Source organism: Rhinopithecus bieti, unplaced genomic scaffold (genome assembly GCF_001698545.2).
Source record: "Rhinopithecus bieti isolate Rb0 unplaced genomic scaffold, ASM169854v2 scaffold_1583, whole genome shotgun sequence".
Taxonomy (NCBI): domain Eukaryota; kingdom Metazoa; phylum Chordata; class Mammalia; order Primates; family Cercopithecidae; genus Rhinopithecus; species Rhinopithecus bieti.
In genome coordinates, this window is record NW_016803645.1 from 311,857 (window position 1) to 339,286 (window position 27,430).

At 39.7% G+C, this 27,430-nt stretch overlaps 1 long non-coding RNA gene across 1 annotated transcript in view; it reads left to right on the plus strand.

The window, feature by feature from the left end:
- The first annotated feature begins 3,705 nt into the window (after positions 1-3,705).
- The window catches only part of LOC108542089 (uncharacterized), a 62,686-nt gene continuing 38,961 nt past the window's right edge, over positions 3,706-27,430 (plus strand). The window contains exons 1-2 of the long non-coding RNA XR_001889158.1: positions 3,706-3,786; positions 4,504-4,655. This is a non-coding gene — a long non-coding RNA (uncharacterized LOC108542089). The remainder of the gene's footprint in view (positions 3,787-4,503; positions 4,656-27,430) is intronic.

Here is a 27,430-nt window from a genome sequence, read left to right on the forward strand (position 1 = left end):
CAGCAGGATGGGCCGTTAGTTGCCCATTTTTATGGCTATTTCTTCTGTTTATATGCTAGACAAGGGGTGGATTATTCATACCTCCCATTTTTAGACCATATAGGGTAACTTCCTGATGTTGCCATGGCATTTGTAAACTGTCACGGTGCTGGTGGGAGAGTAGCAATGACGACGACCAACAGTCACTCTCGTCGCCATGTTAGTTTTGGTGGGGTTTAGCTGGCTTCTTTCCTGCATGCGGTTTTATCAGCAAGGTCTTCATGACCTATATTTTGTGCTGACCTCCTGTCTCATCCTGTGACTTGGTCTTATTTTACTCAGCCCTAGTCAAGATGGAGTTGCTTTGGTTCAAATGCCTCTGACAGTTTTAGTTACAGGATTAATGAGTTCTGGGGTTCCAATGCACAGCATTGTGACTACAGCTGATGATACTGTATTGTATGCTTGAAATTTGCTAACAGTAGATCTTAAATGTTCTCACTACACACAGAAAGAATGGCAGCTACTGAGGTGATGGATGTGTTAAGAAGCCTGATTGTGGTAATCATTTCACAATGTATATATACATTAAACTATCATGTTGTACATCTTAAATATATAGAATTTTGGTGAGGCGCGATGGCTCACCCCTGTAGTCCCAGCACTTTGGGAGGCCGAGGCTGGTGGATCACCTGAAGTTGGAAGTTCAAGACCAAACCTGGCCAACGTGGTGAAACTCTGTCTCTACTAAAAATACAAAAAAATAAATTAGCCAGGCATGGTGGTGGGCACCTGTAATCCCAGCTACTCAGGAGGCTGAGGCAGGAGAATCACTTGAACCCAGGAGGAAGAGGTTTCAGTGAGTCGAGATCGTGCCAATGCACTACAGCCTGGGTGACAAGAGCGAAACTCCATCTCAAAAAACAAAACAAATGAAAAAGTAACCAACAAATTTTAATTTGTCAATTGTGTCTCAATAAAGCTGAAAAACAAACAATGTGAGTGGTTACTCTTTTTTAAATATTTCTTTGCAGTAGTAGACTTTATCCTTCCTTCTCTTGCTCTGTCATTTAAATACTGTTTAGTCTGTGGAAAGAAATGAAAAATCCTGATTAGCCGATAGTATCATGAGAAGTTATTGAGCACAGTGTTCTTATATGATACTGGAACTCAAGTCTTTGTCCTGCATAGCTGAATCAGTTTTCTTTAAAACTGCAGTGGATGTGGGTCTAATTCACTACCACAAATATGTTAGGCTTTGCTCTTCAAAAGAAACTCAGAAATACTTGTCTTTGCAATCTAGCCACAGACACTATTAGTTGTGGGAATCAGAGGTATATGATTTTTGGATGGACAGATTTTGCTGCAGGCGTGTTTAGATTCAATGTATGGGGTGATTTCTCTTGATTTGTGTTATTTGGGATACAGAACTGATATGCTTCTTTTTCTTTAATTGAGACCCGATAGAAAGATGGGTTATAATCTTTGTAGAGTGAAAAGGAAATGAATAATGTGGACCCAAAGCGTATACTTGGAAGTTACAAACAAGCATGAACTGACTTATTAAACTTTCCCTTCCGAGGGTGAAGGCTTCATGGTGTGTGTGTGCACACGTGTGTGTACATGCACGCGCGTGTCTAAGCTCTGCCAGGAAAATCCCTTGAGAACAGCCTCTGCTTCCATTTGTGCGGAGCGTGGTCACACCCAGTGGCCAGTTAGGCTAATCGCACGTGTATATTCCCCAGGGATACCTGAGAAAGAGCAACCGACCTCAGTCACTTCCTCTGGTGGATGCCAGAGGCCAATTTGGATAATAGCAGAGCTACCTTGTTCCTTTCCTTTGTTCCAAAATGTGGTGCCTGGGTAGGAAAAAGCCCCACACCATTCATGATGTTAACAATAGCAGCATTAACAGTCTTTGGACTCCCACCGAGTGTGTTATTCTTTAAATTAGGACCGGTAAATATAATGAGATGGATTTTCGCAGGAACAAGGGCAGGCTGAAACAAAGAGGTATTGCTTTTGATTCTTATTTCCTTTTATTTTTGCATAATTTAAACATTTTGAACCTTAACTGTTCTTTTCATTTTACTTTTGAGTTGGGGAGGGTGATACCATGTTAATGTTAGAAAGAAAAAGGACCATCTTTTCAGAATGCAAATAGAGGCAGAAACTCTATTTATGAAAATTTAAAGAACTGTATGAAACAACCCCAAAACATAGCATCCTCAATTAGCATCACAATGACACTTTTCTTTCTTGTGTGCTTGATTTTTAAAATTCTCTTAATAGACACTGTGAAGGTCCCTTGCTTTACTCAGGGGCGGGCATGACTCATGGATAGAAGCACTGAAGTTGTGTTTGTGACTTGTGCCTCTGCTGTAGGCTGATCATAAAGTAGAATTTGTGTCCATAGGAGGCTTCTTACCCACCCAGTGAAAATTTAGCTCCTTTCTCTTTGGGAGAGAGCCTGTTATGGTCTTGTTTTCCTGGACTGTGGATACATTTTTCACACTTTATGTGTTTGCTTTTCCAGAGCCTTATAGGGGACCATGTTGTTCACCGGCTCTGATATTCATGCCACTGAAAACCTAAATCAAGCTTTACTGTTCTAATTGAATAGCCCCCTGGACAGCCAGTCCGTGGTGCCTTCACCCTTGTCTGCAGTTCAATAATTTGGCACGTTTCAGAAGAATAAGGACTTTAATCATCCAAACAAATTGAAGCCAAGAGACCAGGGTCTGAGTTCTGGTCTCTTGGTCTAAGGAGTAGTTGACCTTGGTTTGGAAATTACTTGGCTCCAACCAGAGTGACTCGGTCTCCTTCTGTCAAATCAGGAGGTTGTACTAGAAGATATCTAACATTTTTTCTAGCTCCTTGGAAGGTAATTTTAATCAGAACCTCTTTTCCTCTCTTAGCTCATTTCCACAACCCATTATTTTCTTCTCAAAGATATTCATTTCTTAATTAAAGATAGCTATTTATAATGAGTCCTGCAGTCTCTGGGCTAGTGCTTGATTTCTCCTCTTCATTTCTGTGCTTCCCATAAATCCTGTAGCCATGATCTACTGCCAAATATCCGATGTGTAGGTGGTGATGTGTGTTCTTATTTTATTAAAGTAGAACTCTTGTTTTTCTTCCAACGTACAGATCGTTTCCCACTTGATGCTCATATGAGGAAGAAACGTAATGTTTTACAATGAAAAACAAAACTTGCATTCATGGTTTGTGTCATTTGCTCCTCCTCCTCTACCTGGCCTGTACCAGCTCTTGCCCACATGAACTTCCCTCTTCTGAAGAGTTATCATGGTCCCAAGTGACTGAACAATAATCAGTGAAACATTCTTACCAGCAAGGTGGTTAAGGGAATTACATGGAAAGTTACATGACAGTCTTGTTCAATGACCTCACTTTCAGTTGTTTCTTTAAATAGGTAGAATATTTCCCTGCCAGAGGTGTAACTGCCCAATGGGTTCACTTTGCCTACTGCCTAGACAGAGTCAATTTATCAAGACAGGAAAATTACAATAGAGAAAGAGTAATTCACACAAAGCCAGCTGTGCAGGAGACTAGAGTTTTATTATTACTCAAATCAGTCTCCTTGAGAATTCAGAGATCGGAGTTTTTAGGATAATTTGGTGGGTAGGGTGTTCTGATTGGTTGAGTTGGAGATGAAATCATAGAGAGTCAAAGCTGTCCTCTTGTGCTGAGTCAGTTCCTGGCTGGGGGGCCATAAGACCAGATGAACCAGTTTATTGATCTGAGTGGTGCCAGCCGATCCATGGAGTACAGGGTCTGCAAAATATCGTAAGTACTTATTTAGGTTTTACAATAGTGATGCTATCCCCAGGAGCAATTTGGGGAGGTTTAGAATCTTGCAGCCTTCAGCTGCATGACTCCTAACCCATAATTTCAAATCTTGTGACTAAGAGGGTTTGTTTTGGGAAAGGGCTGTGATCATCTTTGTTTCAAAGCTAGGTACCTCCCATAGTTCAGCCTATGCCCAGGAATGAACAAAGACAGCTTAGAGGTTAGAAGCAAGATGGAGTTGGTTAGGTCAGATCTCTTTCATTGTCTCAGTTATAATTTTGCAATGGTGGTTTCAATCAGACTTTGACATCCTGCTTCTATGATCATAGTAGAAAAACAATAAAGCAAATCTGATATGCCAGTCGGAATGCAGTTGCCAGTATAGCCACACTGAGCGTACTTTCACCAGCTGCAGTATCACACACTATAGCCAGCTTTCAGGATTTTAACAAAACGAAGCCCTCACTCCAAATCAAAACTTAAAGTCTCAGTGCTTAAAGATGGAAGTTTGAGTCAATAGATAACAAATACCAAGAGTGACCAGAGCCCTCAAGTGAAAAGGCAGTACCCTTGACCAGTGGTTCTCCCATGTTAGCCTCCTGGTCATCACCTTGAGGGCATTTGATAAATCAGAGGCTAGAATGCACCCCACAGCTTCTGATCCTGTCAGTCATGGGCACCGCTGGAGAAATTGAATTTTTAACCCATTCCCAGATGGTGCTGATGCTGCTGTTTTGAGATCACCTTTTGAGAACCACTGTTCTAAAGTATGAGGAACAAGAACTATAGACACACAAAGAAGACACTTCAGTTCAGCTAAAATGATTGCCTTACTGATGCTGCTAGAAGGTTGACATCACTTCTTGGTGAGTGGTCCTGGAGACTGATAGAAAAGCCACTTGGCATTGTACATGTGTGTGCATAAAATGTGTAGCTCTCATTTTAGAATGGGGAGGGGCGAGGGAGATCATTCCTTATCAACAAGTTAGGGCCAGAGAAACTGCTGTCCACCTGCCTGGGATGAGTTTTGGTTCTGCCACTGACTAACTTTGCGATGTGGGGCAGATAATTTCAAGGCTCTGTAAATCACTTAACTCACTTATAAAATGGAAATAACAATAAGAGCACCTACTTCATAAGGTCGTTGTATTAAATGGGCGAATATTTTTCAAGTCCTCAGATCAATACTGGGTACTCAAAACATGTAATACAAATGGAAAATGCCTGATTACAAGAACACTTTATTGCTATGTAAAATATTTGGGTTCTGCCACCAAGGGTGGGCCAAATCAGGTAAACATCATAGAGAATTTTATTTTAACAAAGCTGATGATGGTGTGATTGTGTTGCATGGTATGACATAACACTATGCTTTTTCCTACTTCTCAGAGAATGCCTTGTGATTTTTAACACTTATGTCCTCTCCTGCTGGAGGGCTTGGGTCTTGAGCTCTTGTTCCTATTTCCTTGACTAAAGATGACATCTTGTTGGTGCTCACTTTATTGGCTTATATATATATATCTATATCATTGTTCTTGTAACGTAGACATGAGGGACAAGAATTATGGGAAACACAAAGAAGATACATCTCTACAAAAAGTGTCTTATCTTCCATCATTCTGTCTAGCAATCATCCATCTAAATCAATCAGTCAATCTATCTATCTCTATATCTAATCTATTGAATTTATCAATCAATCAATCAAATGATCTAATCTATCTATAATCTATCATCTGTCTAATCTATGTCTGTCTATCTAACTACTATCTACCATCTACCTATGTCTATCAATCAATCTATCTATCTATCATCTACCTGCCCATCTATCTACCTATCTGTTAGAGTAGGCAAATAGCTAGACATGAGTAGGAGTGGGGAGCCCCTGAGAAAAGGGAGGTCTGGAAAGTGTCACACCCCAGAGACTATCCAAAACATGCATACTGGATATGAGCAGAGAGGAGGAGAAATACCTATACAGAAAGCAACACCCCTTAAGATGCCCAGTCATCTCTCACTCTACAGTTAAAATGTCAGAATGTTCCTAGGTACATGCTGATAATGAAGGAGAAGCACAAAAGGGGACATTCCTAAGAAATATGCAGGCACAGTAAGTACAGATTTGACTGCTATACAACCTTTCTGGGATGGCATTAACAAGGAACGCAGCTGTTAGGTAGAACGTGTGTCCAACACTAGGCTCATGCATGCGCACCAACTAATACTAAGAGAGGGTCTCACAAGCCTGGAGTGGGGACCAGGAGGGGAAAAGATGGGGACTTAAGGCAGAAGCAGGAAAAATTAGGCAAGGAAAAAGGTAGAGACTTAAGAAAGAGGCAGGAACTTCAAGAAAATCTGGCATACTAAAACCCAATGCAGAACGGGTGCTGCTGTCTTATTCTCTTTCAGCAACGCACTCTGCCTCATCTTTCAGAGGATATTGTCTCTCTACATAAACTCTGCTCTCAATTTTCCTTCAATGAATTCTTTTTTTTTTAATGGCTAAATTGTCACTCAGCAGAATCCTTTCTCCTAAGTAAGACTAAGAACTGAGGATTCCTGCCCTTCCCAATAGCGTATCTACCTACCTGTTTGAACTTTCCCCTAATCTGTGTAGTACTTTGTCATTCTCAGATATGTCATTTGAAAAGCAGAAGTTTTAATTTTGATGAATAGAATTTGTTTTTTTTTAAGTTTAATGCTTTTTGTGTCCTAAGAAATCTTTTCCCATCTCAAGGTTGTAAAGATATTATCTCCTCTAATAGAAGTTTTATGATTTTTTAACTTTTATGTTGAGTTATTTAATACATTTCAAATAAATTTTTGTATAAGGTGTGAGATAGGGATTGAGGATCATTTTTTCCCCATCAGGGTCCAATTGTTTCAGCACTGACAACTGAATAAAATGTCTACACTTGCTTCGTTAAAATGCCTTAGTGTCTTTGTGAAAGTGAATTGACCATATGAATTTGGATCTATTTCTGGAATCAATTCTGTTTCTGTATCCTATGTGTCTATCCTTACACCAAAACCACACTGTCTTGATTTTTGTACCCTTATATAGGAAGTCTTGAAGTTAAGCAGTGAAAGTCCTCTGATTTTTCCCAGAATTGCTTGGCTGTATCTCAGGTCCTTTGCATATCCACATGCATTTTAATATAGCTTATTAATTTTTATAAAATAATCTGATAGGATTTTAATCATGAATGCCTTGAAGCTGAGACCAGTTTGGGAAAATGCTTATCTTAATATTTAGCCTTCCAGTTCATGAATATGATATATTGCTCAGTTTATTTATATCTTTAATTTCTTTCAGCAATGTTTTATAGATTTCAGTATATGTCATTGGCATCTTTTGTTAAATTTATTCCTGAGTACTTTTTTAAAAGCTAGTGTAAACATTATTGTTTTAAAAATTCAAATTATTTCTGCATTTTCTATATAGAAATCAAATTGTGTATAGTAATTGTGTATTGATCTTGTAAGGGAGAAGGAGTAATATCTTTTCATCCCTCATTGCAAGGTTGATGGCTGACACCTTTATAAAGGAAGACAAATTAATGAGAGAAAAGCATAACCAATTTACTTAACCAAAGTTTTAGATAACATGGGAGTCTTCAGAAATAAAGAACCCAGGAAAACTGTGTATTTTTATTCTTGGGTGTAGTGAAGAATGGGCAGTCATGTAGAAGTATAATTGGACAACAAGGGGGTATGACCTCAGCAATGGTTTTAGTTTAGATTCTTCTTGGCCTCTGGGTAAAGGGGAAGATTTCTGTGGAAGGAAACTCTTATGACTTACTTTCAGGGAAGATAGGTCAGAGAATTCTTTTATGACCATGCTTCAGAGAAGAAAGAAGAAGGTCAGAGAAGGAAAAAGAGAAGGTCAGTGAGACATTTCTACTTCTGCAGTTTTCTCAGTTTCTTTCAGCTTAAAATACTCAGTTGAAACCAAGGTGCCATATTGTGGGGTAGCATTTCCTGTGTCCCATTCATCTGATATCCTATGATCTTATTAAATTCATGTATCAAGTTTTTGTAGCTCTTTTTGTAAATACCTTAGAATTTTCTAGATAGATAGTTGTATCTTCTGCAAATACATTTTTTACTTTCAACTTTTATGCCCCTTTTCTCTTTTACTTGCCTTATTGCACTGTATAAGAGTTTCAGCACATTACTGCATAATAGTGGTGAGTGATGACAGCAGACATCCTTTTCTCTGCCCAATCTTCAGGGGAAAGCATTCTTTTTCCATTTTTTTTTTTTTTTTTTTTGCCATTTAGTTTGTTATGACTGTAGGTTTTTTATAGATGCCTTGTGATAAGGAAGTTTTTCTATTCCTAATTTGCTGAGAACTTATGAATGAGTGTTGAATATTCTAAAGTGCAACTTCTGCATCTATTCAAATATGTGAATTTTCTTCTTTATTTATTAATGTGGTAAATTATATTGATTTATTCTCCAATGGTAGACTGACCTTGCATTCCTTAAATAAATCATTCCTGGCCATGGTATAATATTATTCTTATACATTTCTGGATTCTTTTTGCTAATATTTTGGTGATAATTTTTACATATATATTAAAAATTATTTTTATCTATAATTTTTTTTCTTGAAATGTCTGTGTTGGTATTGGTATAATGCTGGACTCATAAAGAGTTGAGAAATGCTCATTCCTCCTCTATTTTCTAAAAGTGTTTTTGTTTAAAGATTGCTATCTTTTATCTCTTAATATTTCAAAGAATTTAGCATTAAATCATTTGGGCCTGACATTTTCTTTGTGCAAAGATTTTGATCATGAGTTTCATTTCTTTAACAGGTATAAGGGTACTTAAATACTAGACTTCTACAGTTTTCATTGTATTTCTAAGGAGATCATTATTTCATTTATCAAATGTATTAACATAATGTTGTTTATGATATTTGCTTTTAACTTTCTAATGTCTGAAAATATTTTAGTTATATCTCCTTTTAATTCCTGAATTTAGTAATTTGTGTTTTATCTTTCTTTTTTTAAAGTCTATCTAGGAATTTGTCAACTTTATTAATATTTTAATGAATCAACCTTTTCTCTTTTTTTTTTTCTACTTTATTTTACTCTAACTTTTATTGTTCCTTGCTTTTGCTTTTTGGGGGCTTCATTTATTGTTCTTTTTTAGCTTTTTAAGGCAGAAACTTAGATTATTGATTTAACTTATTTTGTTATACAGATATTTTACACGTTAGCTCATTTATATGACAGATACCATTATTGCTGTCATTTTACAGATAAAGAAACTGAGGCTCAGTGAACTTGTAATGCCTGTAGTGTCAGAGATCTAGAATGGGTGAAGCCCAGATTCAGACCCAGGCGTCGTGGCTCCCAAGTCTGCTTGTGGACCCTTGAAAGCAAGGGCGAGCCATAAGCATTGCACCTTTGAGAGAACTGGTAAGGTAGAACCACAGGCACTCCTGAGTGCTTCCTTCATCATTTTCTGCACGCCTCCCAGTGTGCGTAGTCTCTACCTCCTTCTCCTATTAGCATGAACCGTGTGTGTGATACAGTGTGAGCACTGGCCTGGAGGGTTCAGATCCATGTGGGTGGCCCACACACTCTTGCCAAGTGAGCATCTAAAGATGTTTTTATGTAGCTTCATCGATAATTAACCTCCACTCTCTGCCTCATTCCATGCCTCCCCACTTGCCTTCCTCCCTCCCTCCAGCCTGGGTGCTTAGGGGCCTAGGTTGGGGACCTCATTTTGACTAACTTAGCAAATTCTCTAGCTCCAGGAGCCTGCCAGGACCCAGGCAGGAGTGCGGGAAGTTTTCAAGGTCTGTGCTCCAGGGTGTGTGATGCCTTGACTGCTCCCTGAAGAGCCCGCTGCTTATAATCGCAGAGTTTTTGGCATGTGCTCTCTGACCAAAGAACAGATGTTTCCTACAAGAACAAAAGAACAGGGCATAACTGTTGGCCTAATGGTTTGCCACTAATAACATTGAAAGTGGAAGCAACAAGTCCTAACGAGAAGGTCCCTACAGGATCGTGAAGCCAGTGCCAGGGAATGAAAGAACTCAAGGTTGCTTTTACGTTTTAATAGGCAGTGTGCTGGATGTTTTCTAACCTCTTCGGATAAATGGCAACAGGCTATTCTTTCTAGCTCTGTTCATGAATTTTGTAGCTGTACAGTAATGATGGCTTCACAAGTTTCCTTACAAGATCCCAAGCCCGTGTCCATTTCAGAGACACATTAAGAGGGTTATGACAGGCTCGGCCAACCCTGCAGCATCAGCCTACAGTCCCTATACGGGGGAAGCCTTAGCTAAATTGCAGCTCTCAGCCAAACTAAAAACACCAGAGCAAGTTTTCTCTTTGTTGCTGGCTGGAACTTCAAAGCACAAAGAGCCCACACACAAAAATGAAAAACAAAGAACCCTAAAAAAGGGCCCAGCCTCAGAGCCCACCCCCAAAAGTTTAGTATGCCTCTTGTGTTAAAAACCTTTCACCCCATATGTCACGTGTCGCCCAGGGTTTCAGTTGCATTCCTAAAGTCATTCCTCTGATTTTTCATCTCTGAAGAATATCTTCTTTGAGGTTGTCCTTGGCTTTAGCCCAAAGGAAAGACATTTTGTTCTCTTTCTTTTCCCCAGCCACCTACCCTGACTATTTCTTTAAACTAACAGACATAGGGACAATATTATCTCAAAATTTTTAACTTCTTTTACCACGAACTGTTATCACCAAAAAGGTTCAACGTTCGGGTTTAGTCAGTCATAGTTAGCAAAGAACATTCACAGCATCTGACGTCAACAGGACCTTGAGAAATCTCTCCTCCTATTTCCCTTGGACTTTAGCGAAAGGGATGGGTATACATCCCAATGTGGCAACTGGACATCCTCATTGATATTTGTGGTCCCAGCTTATACCCTTTTCCTGATGTTCTGTTTGCTGATTTGCATGATTCATTATATAATCACCTCTTCTTTAGGAAGGGGTTTTGAAAATATTTACCATTATTCTAGCAATTTATATAAAATTTTATGGTGCTGTTACTGTAATGGGAGTGTGGGAAATCAAGAACCAAAACCTCATAATGACTTAAAATTTTTGTAAGGCAAATCCATTAATAACGTATACATTTGAGTCCATGTTATTTTTCTGAGAATGTGGTTGAGCTAATGTAATTATGAAAATGTTGTTTCTTAGAAATTAAAAAGTTTTGAGTTCAGTAGGGTACCTAAAATAGTTGTAAGCACTCTTATATTTGGGCTCCAAATATGGGTTACATATTTAGACTGAGTTCCAGCTGAGGAGCACATAAAAATACCCCAATCCTATGATTGTGTTATTCATAGTTATACATTCTGTGTCCCAGAGACTAAATATCAACAGTAGATTCCTTTGAAGATTGGATGGGTATGAGTGGCAAGGTGACAGATCTTAACATCTTGAGATGGTGGCAGAATTGAGTTAGCAGTTTTTATAAAAAATAGGCCAGGACAGAAGTTAGACACATCAGTGCTGCTGAATTTGTTTCGAATCAACTCTGTGGCTCCAGGCAGCCAGATTTCTCTCTGTGTGCCGGTTTCCTGATCTGCAAAATGGGCATAAATGTATTTTCTCTAGGACCTCTCTCAAAATTCTCATGAAGATAAAACAGGCCTTTATTTGGGATAGAGCTTTGAAAGTAACACATATTACACATGTTACTCAAGCTGTACTTAAAACAGTATGCTGTGATTTTTGAGGCAGCCACATCAGAAGATGTCTGGAGCTCTCAGCCTCTGTGGGATGTGCTCAGACTGAATTGAAATTTTTGGCCAGTGAATCCTGGTGGCTAAATGACTATTTTCCATATTTAAGTCATCTATTTTAAGTTTATTTTCATGAAATGATTCAGAACTTAATAGAAACAAATGTGCATCTATTACAATTCAAAATTGAACTACCTGGGTGGCGTTGGGTGGGAGAAACAGAGATTGAAATGAGAGAGAGAGGAAAATTTAACATTTCTATGGTAATAAAAAAGTAGTCTTTACAAAACTGAAAACACTAAAAATTGAACCAACAAAAATGGTATGATGGAACCAACAGAATTTCTGCATTTGGAAGCAAACTAGAACTTGGTGACCGTACTCAGGTCTCTCTCTTCTTTTCAAACTGTTGGATGTCTTTGCTTCATCGCTGTGTTGTTGATGTTTGCATTTTAATTATAACAATGACGCTTACCTATCCCTATTTAAGCCATCATGAAAACTCTGTGTTGAAAATCTGCTTGACTGGATAAAAAGTCTAAAAAACACAGAAAGATAGCACTGCTGTCCCCAAGCCATATGGGCAAGTGATTTGAGGTCATTTTCCAGCAGGAGTGACAAATTTAACACAAGTGATCTCCCCTTTTACCTCCCATTTCTTGTGGGTAATGTCTGGGTCAATGATCATAGTCAATGACTACAAATGAGTGGATTTCTAGGGAGACGCACATGTTCCTGTTGGCCTGTTAATATGTTGTGGTTTGCCTGAGAGAGTGCAAGGTTTACCCCTATGGCCCAGCCTGATGATTAATTGTACCTCTTTTCATTCCTAAGGTGTTTGGATTTGGGTGAGAAGTTGCGCGATCATACTACTCATGCTGGGTGCTGAGCACACAACCTGGGCATTAGGGTCCCTGTGTCCTCATCAAGTGGGAGGTCTGGCCCAGGTAACATAAACCAGTTGTCATTGCATGGGGTCAGGGTAGATCTAGGTGCTCTGTTGACAATCTGTTGGTCTGTGCTCTTCCCTTTATATATATTCCCAAACTAATGTCTCACTAAATTCACTAAGTGCAGTTTCTGGCTGCAACATTTCTATTTGGGAAAGATGCCAGAATTGTCAGCCAGTAAAGACTTCAGCCCTTTCTTGGCCAATTTGCCAAAAAAACATCAGTGGGAGTTATTGATCTTTTCCCTTGTACTCATTCAGCTAATTTTTTTTTCCGTTTCCTTTCTTTTCTTCTTAAGCTGACATCCAATAAAAGCTATTTCTTTCAGGTGCCAGCAACATGTCAGCACCAATACCATTCACAATATGAGTTGTAGTCTCCCCCATTTCTCTACAAAGGTCCTTTTCTTGGTTCTGTTGACAGCACAGGTATTTGTCAAACTTTGCTTTCCTCTTGCATTTATTCTTGGGTGACTTTGAACCTGGACTGGTTCGTGGGACTAAATTCCATTTGGATACTGTATTTGAATACTACTGCAAGTTGAGTGCTTAAAACAATATAAAACAGTATACACTACTTATCAGAGCAATCTTATTTTATACTTAATTTATAGAAGAAAGCCCAGTAGATTAGTCAGGGACATCTAAATAGCTGGTTTCTCAGCAGGAGCAAATTTTGGATTTGGCCTTCAGAAATATGAACTATTCTTTCAGAAATTTCTGGCACTGCATAGTGCTATGGTTCCCCCCATGAGAGCTGTTCACTTACCACCTCTTCTTAGCTGGAGACTCAGGCTCACACTAGCCTATGAGGTACGATGAAAGAGGAAGCCTAGAGAATTGCAGGTATAATTACCACAGAGATAGGCAAGGAAGTTATGGTGACAATAAATATTTAAGATATCTGGGAAGTTGTTTTTTTTTGTTTGTTTGTTTGTTTGTTTGTTTTGAGATGGAGTCTCACTCTGTTACCCAGACTGGAGTGCAGTGGCATGATCTTGGCTCACTGCAACCTCCGCTTCCCAGGTTGAAGTGATTCTCCTGCCTCAGTCTCCCAAGTAGCTGAGATTACAGGCATGCACTGCTATTTTTATATTTTTACTAGAAATGGGGTTTCACCATGTTGTTCAGTCTGGTCCAGAACTCCTGACCTCAAATTATCCCCCTGCCTCAGCCTCCCAAAGTGCTGGGATGACAGACATGAGCCACCATGACTGGCCTCTGAGAAGCTTTTTTTTTTTTTTTTTTCTTGAGATGGAGTTTTGCTCTTGTTGCCCAGGTTGGAGTGCAATTGCGCGATCTTGGCACACTGCAACCTCTGCCGCCTCTGGGAAGCTTTTAAGAACAGGATAGTGACAACTATGAACAGATTAATATGCAAACTGATGGTTGGGACAGGCATTTGACAAATTTGCAACTGATTTGCCTGACTTCTCCTGAAAAGAGCTCACCCTTTCACTTGAATGATGCTGGGCAGAACACTCTGCTGCTGCTTGAAGGTATTTCCTGTGTGGAGTCCCCCAGTGAGTACAAAAATATGGGCCAAGTGTAGCCCAGACATCTGAGTAACTCTCACTCAATTGTGGATCCACATGAGAAGAAGTAAAACCAATGTCCCGTTTCCTACACTGACATGGAAGATGCTGCTTGTCTCAGCACCTGGCTTGTCAAGCAGCCACACTCAAACCTCTGATCCTGTTTGATCCTGCCTGACACTGCTTCATAGAATTTCAATTCCAGAGGAACTCAAATCAGCAATCTTTTCTTTATATTCTAGTTCTTCCCCCCTCTTGCCCACTCACCTTTTCTCATAGTCCTAGGATCAGGGCTTTTGAGGTTATATAACTTAATATGAGTAGGAATCACTTGGAGTTGGGAAGACAGAAGTGTTGATATAGTGGAATATAAGTAATTTACAAATTGATATATGCATTCTAAATATATGCCTGTGAAATTTCTGCAATTCTAAAATGGGAATAGAACCAAAATATTTAGTCAGACATGATAATTATAGCTAACATTTATTGAAGGCTTATAACGGGCCAGCTACTGTTCTAATTGCTTTACATTTATTAGCTAATGTTCTCACAATAGCCCAGTGAGACAATTCTTATTACCATTTTACAAAGCAAAAAACAGGCACAGAGAGGTTGTGACTTGTTCAAAGTCACCACTGGGTGATGGAGTCAATATTGGGACCCATGTCTTGTGATTCCCCCAATCACAGTGCCATGCTGCCAGTAGAGTTCCAAAATGACAGTAACTCTTGCCCCTTAACTTTGAAAGAGTTTTGCAAAGCCTGGTCTCATAATACGTAAAGAACAGTGCTTGAATTTCTTGCCTCATAAGTATCAATAACCAGAAAGTAATATTTTAGAAAGCAGTATCCCTGGATATTAATTAGCTTGCTTATGTATGTTAGCACCCTAGGGCTGCTGTGAAAAAGGACCACAGACTAGGTGGCTTAACACAACAGCAATTTCTTCTCTCCCAGTTTTGGAGGGCGGAAGTCTAAAGTGGAGGTGCTGGCAGGGATGTGCTCTCTCAGAAGGTTCCAGGGGATGAGCCCTCCTGGTCTCTTCCAGCCTCTACTGGCTGCTGAATCTCCTTGGTCTTCCTTGCCTTGTGAACACAGCTCCCGACGGCCTGCCTTCATCACATGGAATTCTTCCTGGGTGTGTGTCTTTGTCTACATTTTTCTCTTCTCAAAAGAACACCAGTGGCCGGGCTCGGTGGCTCACACCTGTAATCCCAGCATTTTGGGAGGCTGAGGTGGGTGGATCACCTGAGGTCAGGAGTTTGAGACCAGGCTGACCAATATGGTGAAACCCCATCTCTACTAAAAATACAAAAAGTAGCAGCATGTGGTGGCACACACCTGTAATCCCAGCTACTTGGGAGGCTGAGGCAGGAGAATCACTTAAACCCAGGAGGTGGAGGTTGCAGTGAGCCAAGATCACACCATTGCACTCCAGCCTGGTGAACAAGAGAGAAACCCTGTCTCAAAAAAATAATTAAAAAATTTAAAATTTAAAATTACAATTTAAATTTAAAAAAGGACATGAGTCATTGGATTAGGGCCCCCCTCACCTGTGTTTTAATTTTGAGAATAAAACAAGAATAATGTTTCCCCATGCAATTTCTTTCTTTTTCCTCCAAAACACATGCATAATTCTTTTATTTCTTCTTTAAAACAGCATCTAATCTACCAGCAGATGTTTCTCCCATAATAACAGGCACATAATACCCCACTTGAGAGGTCTGGGATCAGGTGGAGTGGTTCTCATGATAGCTTTCTTATTTTATAGCAGACCCCTTTTTATTTTGTCTTCTAATTTGCTTTTCCATTACTTGTTTATAATATTAATAGCTAAAACCACAGTATGGGAGTGATCATATAGTTGACATTTACAATTAACGTTGTACAGCCAGAATTTCTCCATGTTATTGAAAAAACTTAGCTGATGTGTTAACATTCCTTATAATATTTCAACAAAATAAAAATATACAATTAAATCTTTCTCATAGTTGGCACTTAGATTCTTTCCATTTTTTTTCTTTTGTATTAGTACTGCAGTGAATATTTGTGCTTATATCTTTTTTCTTCCTTTGTTCTTTTTTCCAAGAGGAATGTCTAAAAGATTATAATATTTTGGTGTATCTTGATAGCCTATCGTTTGATATTGCTTGCTGTCAGAAATTGCACTAGAAACACCCCGTTGTTATCACAATGTGATCATTTGAAATTTTGTTTTAAATAGTCTTTTATTGTTTACATTTTAACTTCATTATTATCATGGTTGAACAGTTTTCAAATGTGTTTCTTCTAAACATTAAAATCATCTGGGAACCGAAAAAAAAAAAAGACAGCTTATCTTTCTTTTGCAGTTGTTAAAAACATGTGAGAAGGAAGTTAGATTGAATTAGTTGCATAACCCAATATTTAAGGTTTCCTGAGTCGATACGACCACATATTTTTTTTGTTCCTAATGCCAAAATTGTTAAATTTCATACTTAAAAGAGCCAACATTAACACACACACACACACACACACACACACACACACACACACACGTTTGCTTTATTAAGATAAATTTGTTAGAACAAAAGACCCAGTATATATAACTTGTTTTACTTAAATAACATTATTTGAATATATACTGTGTTCAGTGGTGCTTTCCCCCTAGTTTAGTATGGTGAACACATGTCCTAAATATTCGGTATAAACTTGTTGAATGGAAGATGATTCACCCCTTAATGAATTTATAAGTATCTGCTTAAATTATCTTTAGTAAATAAAATTACCAGCTTATCAGTCACTTTTCTAAAATGGCTGCTTGCTAAATTAATTTACAAGTTTATCAAATTGCATTTATGACTTTAAAATATATAGTAATATGCATTGATTAGGAATTTATCTCAGATTTCTGAAATGTGTGCATTTAAGATTCTATGGATGATTAGAGGAGACATATTTCAAAAAGTGTATATCCTCAATGATATGTCTTTTAAGTCACATCTACTTTATATCAGTTATTTGTAATTGAATCCAAGAGGGTCCAGTTGAGGGCTGGCAAAAAGGAATTTTAGTTAATCAATATGATTATCTGTTATTTAAAAGTTAATTATGTTTTTTCACTTCTGTTTTACAGCAAGTGTGGAATTGGCCCCAAACTCAGAGTCCGTCTGGGTACTCAGTCCTGTGTCTGTTTAATGTTGGTGTCCTTATTGGCCTCCTCCCATAGACTTTGTGTTGCCTTAGACTTAGGAATCTTGCCCTTGGCAGATGGGACAGTGAGCTCAGTCTTCATCCACTGACTTGAGGATTTAGTAGCTCTTGATTCTGGCTCTCTTCGGATCCAAGAACCACACTATGAGCTAAGTAATCAGGCTTCCTGCTTTATGAGCTAAACATGTATATGTATATAATATGCATATATTGTACATGTATGTATATTTTATATATATGTAGTTGAACAACATGAGTTTGAGCTATGCAGGCCCACCTATGTGTGGATTTTCTTCCACTTTTGCTACCCGTGAGATGGCGGACCAAAGCCTCCTCTTCCTCCTCCTCTCAGCCTGCTCAACATGAAGATGATGAGGATGAAGGCTTTATGATGATCCACTTCCATTTAATGAATAGTGAATATATTTTCTCTTCCTTATAATTTTTTTTTTTTTTTTTTTTTTTGAGGCGGAGTCTCGCTCTGTCACCCGGACTGGAGTGTAGTGGCCAAACTTCAGCTCACTGCAATGTCGACCTCCCGGGTTTATGCCATTCTCCTGCCTCATCCTTCTTAGTAGCTGGGACTACAGGCGCCCGCCACCTCGCCCGGCTAGTTTTTTTTTTTTTTTTTATTTTAGTAGAGACAGGATTTCACTGTGTTAGCCAGGATGGTCTCGATCTCCTGACCTCGTGATCCGCCCTTCTCGGCCTCCCAAAGTGCTGGGATTACAGGCTTGAGCCACCGCGCCCAGCCTTCCTTATAATTTTTAATAACATCTTTTATGTAGCTTACTTTATTGTAAGAATACAGAATATAATACACATGACATATAAAATATGTGCTGATCAATTGTTTATGTTATTACTAAGGCTTCCAGTCAATAGTAGGCTATTAGTGATTAAGTTTTTGCAAAGTCAAAAATCTTACATAAATTTACTGCTGGGTAGGGGGTCAGCACCACTAACTCCCATGTTGTTCAAGGGTCAGCTAGACATACATGCACACATACATGCACACACATATCGGTATATAAATTTTAATCTTACGTCTTTTGTATTCTGGGCTTGGTTTGCAATTCTAAAGTGAACAGAGAGCCAACTATTTGTCATAGTAAAGGAAAAAAATACTACTAAAATCAACTTCAACTGCTTTAGCCCCAAAGAGAATAGCATTACTTATTCTTAGACTGATACCTTTTTACTTAAATAAAATATGTTGATAGAGAACTGTTGGTGAAATGTTTGAGTGCTCAAGAGACTGGGTTGGAGAGAAATAAGGAACCTAAGAGATAGCTGATGTCCTCTGCAGGGGGAATGAAGAGGGGTAAGGAGGAGAAAAAGTGAGAATGAGACTGGCTTTCTGGAAGTCTGGGGAGACACGCTAGCCAGTGAGGATTTCCTGTTAGTGGCAGTGACGGAAAGAAATGAAAAAGAGGAGGAATGTCTAACATTTAATTTTAAATTGTTTCTTCATGGTGTTACCATTTAATTTCCTTCATCTCTCTAGGCCTTTGGCGAAGATGAATCTCCTTCATCTCTCTAGGCCTTTCAACGGAAAGAGGCCATGTTCCCTGTCTAGGTAGACAAGGGGCCAGTGAAAAGAGAACAGGTAGGAAAGGCATTCTACTTCTTGGAAGTAATATCCTTGGTTTGATTGTGCATAACACTATCCTTGAATTATCTTCATTAGAAAGAGCTTCTGTATCAGCTGAGAAGGCTTCCATTTGAGCCAATACTATTCCCAATCAGCCTTGTCTGATCCCAGAATGGCTCTTCTGAGAACAGGAAGGTTTTCAATTCTTCCTAGCACACCAACCAGTCTCAGGTAGGTTGCAGGACCTGGAACATCATAGCAAGTGATATTTGGGGTTCACATTGATTAGAGTCTGCCACAAAGGGCTACAGAATCTTCCAAAGGCTGTGATCTAAACAGCTGCCTGCTTATTCTTGGGGTTGATCCTGGTCACCTGGAGTCTGCTTCCCAGCTTGGACAGAATAATTCCTGGACTCTGCTCTCCCTTTCCTGATATTTCTTCTTTATACTTTGCCTGGTTTCAAATCTAGATTTTTGATCTACCTCCGTATTTGTCTCTAGAATAATAGGTGCCCATTCAGTTTCCCATGATAAGTCTTTTGCCTTTGTCCACAGCTGGGGAGCATTCCCTACATTTCCAGTCTTAGCTTTTCCCAGAAGGACTAGCAGACTCTCAATCCTAATTACTATTTAAGGTAGTACCCAAACCAGACTAGCACAACTCATTAAGCCCCAGTCCTCCCTCCTGAGCTACTATAAGTTCAACTGGTTGACTGGTCCCCTAGCCCCTTGCAAAGAACATGCACTCAATGTATATTTCTTAATAAATGGATGAATACTTTATTCTACTGGGGAGACAGAAGAAGAGAAACAAGAGAGACATTCTAGTAGAAAAGTAATATTAATGAGGCCAAATGTATTCATTTGTCTTTTTACCTAATAGACAATAAAAGTTTGCCCTATTAGAAGAGAAGCTCAAGGCTGGATGAAATGCCAAAGTGTCTTTTGTAAGAACTTTCCAGATATCCTTAAGCTTGTGATAGTCACCCCTGGAGTATCTTTTTTAAAGTTCAAAGATATCCATTATAGATGCAGGGGCAAAGCACAAAAGGAAAACAAAAACATACGTAGAGTTACATTAAGCAGGATTTAGGTACATACAGAAATTCATTAGTGAGGTGCCTAACTTTATATATATATATATATACATACAGAGCTGTTTTTAGCTACAAATCTAGTGTGGTCTCTCCCCAAACCTAGGGAGTAGCTGAGATTCTCTGTGGGTGGAGAACCTGCTGGATGAGAATGTTGGGGCCTGTGCAGAAAATAGGATTGAAAGAACCATGGTCAATCTCATGTTTAGGAAAATTCTTGTAAAGATTTTTGTTTCTACTTGACTAGGTCACTAGAGATAAGGCACTAAAGATAGCAATCTAAATGCCATTTTACACATATGGTAGATGGATAACTCTGTGTCCTAATATTTCTGAATCTTATATGTAAAGTAAAAGTTACCTTATATGTAAAGTAAAAAAAGTACCAATCCATATTTCCATTTCCTTTTTACCATCTCTTGTCGACTAGACACTTTTCAGGATTTTTCCAAGGAGAGCATTGAAACTTTGTTTTGCTTTTCTGCAAAGATCTGTATATGAAGTTGTGTTTACTGTCTGGCTTTATGAGAGACTCCATGCTTTTCTGACACTAACATTCTGGGGCTCTTTGTCCAGTCTTTCCTCCTTGGTCCTCTATGGTTCTCCTGAGATGCAGGTAACTGAATGCTTGAGCTGGGAAAAAGCTTTTGTTCTATGATGATTCTAAGTCTTACTCTTTCATCACAAACACTAAAGTGCAGTTCTAAGCACAAGTAGTTTTCCTCATCTTTATGTATTTTTCCCAAGATTTTATAGCAAAGTTTTTGTTTTCTGCACCACCTCTACCCTGCTGCCCCTACTTCAGCCCCTACACAGCTGAAAGCCGGAAACTGAAACATTTTCGACTGGAGCAGACAGGTGGAAGATGCTGCCAAACCATGTGCACTTACATTGGTATAGACTGGAATTTTGTGTAAGAAAAATTCATGTGTTTAGAATCTTTACTATATTTGACTTACCTGGGTTAAGCAATTGCATATTTTCATGGGGAGAGGCCCAAGGCCTAGTGGCTTAATGGGCAAATCACAAGGCTGGGGCTCCAGAGGAAATCCTAGCCTCTGAGAAGTGGCAGCTGTGTAAAAACTCAACATAGGAAGGACAAACTGTGTTTTCTCCTTCTCACCATTGTCCTCTGTCTTCCTCTTCTTCATCACTCAGCCTATGTGAAAAAATCAGATCCAGGCCGGGCGCAGTGGCTCACGCCTATAATCCCAGCACTTTGGGAGGCCAAGGCAGGCGGATCACGAGGTCAGGAGTTAGAGACCAGCCTGGCCAATATAGTGAAACCCTGTCTCTACTAAAAATACAAAACAACAACAACAACAACAACAAAAACCAACCCGGGTGTGGTGGTGTGTGCCTGTAGTCCCAGCTACTCGGGAGGCTGAGGCAGAAGAATTGCTTGAACCTGAGAGGTGGAGAGGCGGAGGTTGCAGTGAGCCAAGATCATGCCACTGCACTCCAGCCTGGGCGACAGAGTGAGAGTCCCTCTCAAAAAAAAAAATCAGATCCATTTTCTAAAGCAACTTATCCCTAAGTTAATTTCAAACCTACATGTCATCTTCTAGACCATATTTAACATTGACAATTTTATACTGACTTGGTAAAATTGGTGACAAAGATTATTTCACATTTTTGGTTCAAATATAATATAGTCAATGTCTAGTCAGTGTCAAGACAGTTTTCACCCAAATTCTGAAGGCTAAGAGAAGCATTCACCTCAGGCAGGAATGTCCCTTCTGCTTTGTGGTCATTTCTAGATATCTTAGTGATTTTCAGAGTTCACACCTGAAGGACAAGTGAGGGCAACTTGGGCTTCTTTATTTCAATTTTACTGAATTTTGATCATTAATCAGATTATATCTTTAAATTTATGGCATACACTACATACGCATGCACTCATATTTACCTATAGGAATAATTGCAATAAATATATTTCTTCTCAAAGTAACAAAATTTTAACTAAAAAAAAAATCCAACAAGCAACTAAATTGGGACTGATCATTCATATACAAAATGCTCCTTTTGTTTTTGTTTTTTGGCTTTAGAGAGAAACCAAATCAACAATCTGTCAGACTCCTACCGTACATTAGAAGTAAGTCACGCGTAATACAATGATCTAATATTAGATAGCAATGGATCTTATATAAGAACTGAAAAAAAGTTAGAATTGAAACAATGTCATGTGAACATGAGGGGGTTGGAAATATTTTTAAACGAATGTTTCTCATTGTTGCATGGGTAGTGAGAGTAACTGCCAAAATGTGGGCAAAACTGGAGAATTATGCAATGGGAGGAAAGAAATCAAAACCTGCAACATAATTTTGACTCTATTGTTATCAGAATTTTTTTGGAATTAATAATAAAATTGAGCAGGTGGAATGAGTCAGTTGATGACTCAGGAAGGCCCATAGGAAACTTAAAACTGTTAAGCAGAACACTTCTTCCTCACCACGAATTTCAGTTTTCTTCAAATGGCCTTTCAACAGAAAATTGCATCTGTAAGATCTCCATCCCCCACCCCTACAACCCACATTTGACTTTAAGCCTTTATGAAAATGATAGACTGCCAGTACAGATTGTTCACATGTCTTTTTTTTTTTTTTTTTTCAATTTTAGGAAAACAAATGAAACAAATGTTTTGAAGATGTCTCCAGAGGTGCCCAGTAGAAGGGGGTGGGAATGGAGATGTAAACGAGGAAATGGTCTGTTTCGTGCCTTGAAATAAGCAGAGTACTCTGAGTTCTGGCCTTGACTCCCACCCGTATCCTTGAAATGGTTTTCTAACTTATCTCCCTGGTAGAACCTCTCTCCAATGTTTCCATGACACTGCTGGAGGAGTGATCTTTGTGAATCACCGTGGTGATCATGATGACCTTCTGATGAGAATTAGGCAGTATCTCCCTCTGCAGCCGCCCCATGTCCTTCCACTGTAGCTTCTTTCATCTACTTTTAGGCTCTGTGAAACCCCTGTACCCTGGTACACATTTGTCTCTCTCATAAGGATGTCGACTCCATGTGGATGCTGACTTTGTTTTTCACTTATCTCTGCGTTTTTGTTTTGTTTTGTTTTGTTTTGTTTTGAGATGGAGTCTCCATTGCCCAGGCTGGAGTGCAGTGGCGTTATCTCAGCTCACTATAAGCTCCGCCTCCCGGGTTCATGCCATTCTCCTGCCTCAGCCTTCCAAGTAGCTGGGACTACAGGCGCCCACCACCACGCCTGGCTAATTTTTTGTATTTTTAGTAGAGATGGGGTTTCACCGTGTTAGCCAGGATGATCTCGATCTCCTGACCTCGTGATCTGCCCGCCTTGACCTCCCAAAGTGCTGGGCACTTATCTCTGCTTTCAAATGTTGCCTCGTCCTGGAGGCCTCCCCCATCTCATGCCTTGCAAGTTGTCCATTGTACCTTCTCCTCTGTTCTCAGAGGATTTGGTCTCTGCCTCACTTAGCACTTCATAGTGCACTGTCATGATTCACATGTTTTCTCCACTGTGTGTTCCCATCATAGTTGACTGAAACCTTCATATTTGGTGACCTTAGCAGTCCCTTACAAAGTCATATTCCTTACTAGGTTTCAGAGGAGAGCATGCTAACAGCATGAACATACATTTTTCTGGTTGACTTTTGTATTCCTGACTGAGTCTCATCCTGATATTTCTTGGACCTGTTGCAATGCCTTCTTTTTGAGGAAGTCCCCTCATCACCCAGTTGTTCTTGCCGATACTCTCATGGAGACAGTGCCATTGCTGAGGGTGCTGTATCCTGGGGCTTCCAATCTTCAAGGTCCTCACATGTTTGCACTATCCTGAGTTACATGTGCCAGAAGGTCCCTATATTCTGTGTAGCTATAAGTACAATGCCTTTTTCTTCTCAGGATTCACCCTTGGTCCCCAGGGAGGGACAGGCCGAGAAGCAGGTAGGCAAGAGACTGAGGCAGATCACCATCAACTGGTTTTTCAAATTCAGTCATGGTGTATATCCAGTCTCGATCTCAGCTGCAACACCCTGGTACCTTTGTCTTTCCTTTCATCACTTAGGCAATCATGAACATTTAGTAGGTGCTTTCTGAAACTTCAGAATGCTCTGGGACTCTCTGAAGAAGGCCTTTGTGTTCCTGCAAACCTCCTTCTTGTCCCTGACTAGTTTGGTCACCGTTGTTTGGTACCCAACCCTGCTCTATTTTTCTTTATGCTGGTGAGGCTCTGATGCCTTGTAACTGAATTCCCAGGCTGAGCCACACTTCTGGTACACTTAACTGAAAGCCTGGAGAGAACCTCCAAGACATATTACAAAGCAGGGAACAAAAATCTTAAAGCTGGACACTGAAAATGGATGCCTTATAGAGGCCTCTCAGAATTTCAAATTCAATTGCCTCTGAAGCCCCAGACAATACAATATTCTGCTCTAAATAAAACCACATATGTCATGGTGCCTTTCTTTTTTTTTTTTTTCCTTTTGAGATGGAATCTCTCTCTGTTGCCCAGGCTGGAGTGCAGTGGTGTGATGTCAGCTCATTGTAACCTCCGCCTCCTGGGCTCAAGTGATTCTCCTGCCTCAGCCTCCCAAGTAGCTGGGATTACAGGTGCCCACCACCATGCCTGACTAAATTTTTTTATTTTTAGCAGAGATAGGGCTTCACCATGTTGGCCAGGCTGGTCTCGAACTCCTGACCTCAGATGATCCACCCGCCTCGGCCTCCCAAAGTGCTGGGATTACAGGTATGAGCCACTGCACCCAGCCTATGGTGTGTTTTATTAACATTATTAAAATATAGCTCTTCATTGACATCTCAGCTCTCTATTCCGGGAAAGAATATCTACTTTATTTTGGTAAAACTGAAGGAATACCTAAAATATTCCCACCTGGAACACAAGGATATTGTGTTTTCAAATCTCAATCTCCTTTTAATAAGATATACTTTCAGTTATCAAATTTTTCTTACTACTGTGGGATTTATACTCAAATTACCAGTGGCACACCCTACTGCCTGATTGCAATGATTTTCAGTGTGCGAGGGACACTGTATTTGAGAGGTGTTGATCTGAAAGGAAGTTAGAAATGTCATACCTATTACCACTATGCATAATTTGAAAGTGGAGTGGAAAGATCTAGAATAGTAGAATAACAGATAACCTTAGTAATAATCTTATCCTTAGATACTGCTAGACTTCTATGAAAATTTGTCAGTACCATTCCACTCTCACTTTTCTGAAAAACTGAGTGTTTCAGATTTCAGCATTTTTCTGATTTTATAATTTATGTCACATTTCTAGTACAGTGTGGCAGCATTCCCTAGTAAACCCCTTAACTGTGATATTTCACAATTGCCAATCAGGGATCATGGCCAATGGCAGGAAAGCAAAAGTATCCACAGCAGGTTTTGAAAGTCATGAGAGGCAGCTGGCATGCACTTTTGCTCTCTTCCTCTCCATCACTGTCTCTGACTTGCTGCCTGGAAGATGAATTTAGCCATCTTGGATTCTGAGGATGAGGCATGAGGAAGGTGAGCTGGAAAGACCCTGGGTGCTAAATAAGCCCAGACAGCTCACCTCTGGGCCTCATTCGCATGACAGAGAAAAAAAAACTTTCTATCTTGTTTAAGCCACTGTTTTTAAGCTATTTTTTTGCCTCTGTCACATACAGCCAAACCAAACCCTAAATGATTCAGGTATTACGGAGAATGAAGATCCTAGATTTGGTAAGATTTTTAATTACTGCTCTGACCTAGTCAGTCGATGTCTCAATTTGTGTATGAGAAAGCCACATATAAATGTATAATATTTTAATGTGCCCTATGCAACTGATTAGATTTTCTGCATGAAAATATGAAAGTACTACAATAGAATTCAAAATAAAGTAGAATTTATGGACTTGGGGTGGGTCCTCTTAACTTTCCTTCTTTATCTTTGGAATAATGTTTTTTTAAGTTTACACAAAATTAACGCATCATGGGAGAGGAAACTTCTTCCTCATCCCTTCATCTTTTTTTTTTTTTTTTTGAGACGGAGTCATCGCTCTGTAGCCCAGGCTTGGAGTGCAGTGGCCGGATCTCAAGACTCACATGCAAACTCCCCTCCCGGGTTACGCCATTCTCCTACCTCAGCCCCCGAGTAGCGGGACTGTAGGCGCCCAGCCACCTCGCCGGCTAGTTTTTTTTTTTTTTTTTTTTTTTTTTTTTTGTATTTTTTTAAGTAAGAGACAGGTTTCACCAGGTAGCCAGGATGGTCTCGATCTTCTGACCTCGTGATCCGCCCATCTCGGGCTCCCAAAGTGCTGGGATTACAGGCTTGAGCCACTGCGCCCGGCCACTTCTTCCTCATCTTAACGATAAGTTTAACAAGTACCGTAGTTTGTTTTTGCCTCAATATTCCTGATTCACATAGCATAGTGTTTAATATTGACCAAAAGATGCCTTCAGCTCACATCAGGCAGAGGAAGCGGTTACCTGATGCTATGGTCTGTAAGTCTGTTTCTCCCCTGGATTCATACATTGAAACCTAATCTCCAATATGGTGATATTAGGAGGCGAGGCCTTTTGGAGGTGGTTAGGTCTTGAGGGCAGAGCTCTCATAGATGGAATTGGTGTCCTTATAAAGGAGGCTCCAGAGAGCTCCCTCACCCCTTCCACCATGTGAGAATATAGCAGGAAGACATCATCTATGAAGCAGAAAGGGGGTCCTCACCAGACACCAAATCTGCCGGCACCTTGGTCTTGGACTCCTCAGCCTCCAAAACTGTGAGAAATAAATTTCTGTTGCTTATAAGCCACTCAGTCTATAATATTTTTTTATAGCAGCTGCAGTAAACGAAGATGCCTGACTACATTGATTAAAGAGAAGATAAAACCTAATTTTAGAAAAGTTTCTTCTCATTTATTTAGGGATTGATTCTTCCTGTACCTGGGCTGTATTCCAATGGCAAATCAGAACTTCTCTGTGTATCTAAACACTGGCTTCCTGAAGAGCTGGGATTGGTCCCTCAGAACAATTATTTCCACACTGACTTGTGGAAATCTCTTTGAATGTTTTGAAAGTTCAAGGGTTGGCAGAGTCTGGGATGGCAGGACTCTAAAGAGCTCTGAGTCAGGATATGCCTGTGCTGGTAGTTGGTCATTCCAGCTATGGATGGGTTTTATAACTATTTATGTTATTAGCAAAACATTTTCTCTCCAGCAAAGGCCCAAATTGCATTGCAACCTTATTTATTTTATTTTATTTTTAAAATTTTATCTTTTGGAGACAGAGTCTCACTCTGTTGCCCAGGCTAGAGTGCAGTGGCATGATCTTGGCTCACTGCAACCTCTGGCCTCCCAGGTTCAAGTGATTCTCTTGCATCAGGCTCCTGAGTAGCTGGGATAGCAGGTGCCTGCCACCACATCTGGCTTATTTTAGTATTTTTTTTTTTTTTTAAGTAGAGATGGGGTTTTACCAGGCTGGTCTTGAACTCCTGACCTTGTGATCCGCCTGCCTCGACCACCCAAAGTGCTGGGATTACAGGTATTAACCACCGGCACCCCGCCTGCAGACTTATTTTGTAACTAACAT